Genomic DNA, 1,506 nt, shown 5'->3' on the forward strand with positions numbered 1-1,506 from the left:
GGATGAAAGAACCCAATGAATGATTTTTCTGAGACTACTGAGAGTGGACGCACTTTAGCCTCGAGAACTGTCTCGAGGTAAAAATGCTTATCTGGGAAACGTTCCCTATTGGTTTAGTTTTCATAAAGATCCCTCCACTGCATCGAGCCTTCACAGATAAGAGAATCAAGTTGGGACTTGATGGGAATATCTTCAGGATTGCAGTGGAACCAATCAGCTATGACAGCAACCAAGGCTGTACAAGCGCGTTCACCAGCAGCTCGTTCACTTCGTTGATCAATCGAAGCAAAGAAGATCTGAGTCTGCAGCTTCATTTGTCCATCACGGCTTATTATTTCTTTCTTCTCCCAACTACCCACAGCAAAATTTTCATCTCCAACCTCAGAGACTGAAATCGGAGAAGTTTCCTCGAATTTGTGCCCCTGCATGAACTACACATATTATTAAGAGGACTAGTTATGACATATATCTTCAATCATGAACAAGAAAACCTCAGCAGTTAGATACTTGATACAACCGTACAAGTAGACTAAGCTACTAAAGAAAGCAACCAAACTTTGTAATCTTCAATTCGGCAAGCACATTGGTGTAGTTATTGCACGTTTATCAGAGCATGACATGAAGATAAAAAATGACTCGTCAAACATGGCAAAGAAAGCAGGAAAAAAGGAGACGTACCCTAGAAGAAGACTCGTTAGATGAGCAAAGCTGTCGGCGATCAAAGCCTATATCGTCTGCACCATCCGCTCCATAATGTTTCTTCAACAATGGCTCCCCCTTGGTTTTAGGATATTTAAAACTCAACTTCCTCTTCTTCCAGGAAAGAAGACTACGTTTTGAACTCTGCTCTGCAGATTGATTTGCTGCAGTTTTATCCTCAGGGTACTTGTGCTTTGTGTCTGAAATATGATGGCTGTAGTGGACTTAATCCTCGTCACTGCTGCTGCCGCTTGTATTTGAACAAAATGATCCACCAACATGGTTTGCATAGACGAGTGCTTCATAACTGAATGACTTCTGATAACTTGTATCCTTTTTTCCTTCCTCAGATTCTCCTACCAAATCCTCATCAAGTGAATCTGTATCCACAGGATAAACATAATCGGGATCCTCACTTCTGACTGAGTTCCTTCCATCACTGCTGCTACCTTCCTCTGCATGATATGCCTTCTTGTGTCGCCTAAAAGATAATGCTTTAAAAAGTTTAACCTTTCGCAGACCTGCTTTTAAAGAACCACCCCCATTTCTGTCTGTCAACAAAGCCTTTCCAGGGTTCGGAGATACTGGAGCAGACATGATAAACTTCGGAAATGTCTCTGAAGCTTCGTGAGTGTTCCTCAATTCCACAAGGTTGAGCACTAGCTGTCAACAAATATGTGAACATATCTTTAGGAAACAGTCGCATTAGCTAATATATTTATGTAGCTGCAGGAATACAAGAACGTAAGCAAAAAGCATATGTTTTAGTTTCTCTTACACAGAGTGAAAGGCAACTCTTGAAGCTGC

At 41.4% G+C, this 1,506-nt stretch overlaps 1 pseudogene; it reads right to left on the reverse strand.

Moving 5' to 3' along the window:
• The window catches only part of LOC124894883, a 2,526-nt pseudogene extending 1,027 nt beyond the window's left edge, over positions 1 to 1,499 (reverse strand).
• Positions 1,500 to 1,506: the final 7 nt, after the last annotated feature.

Source organism: Capsicum annuum, unplaced genomic scaffold, assembly GCF_002878395.1.
Source record: "Capsicum annuum cultivar UCD-10X-F1 unplaced genomic scaffold, UCD10Xv1.1 ctg78089, whole genome shotgun sequence".
NCBI classification, from domain to species: Eukaryota; Viridiplantae; Streptophyta; class Magnoliopsida; order Solanales; family Solanaceae; genus Capsicum; species Capsicum annuum.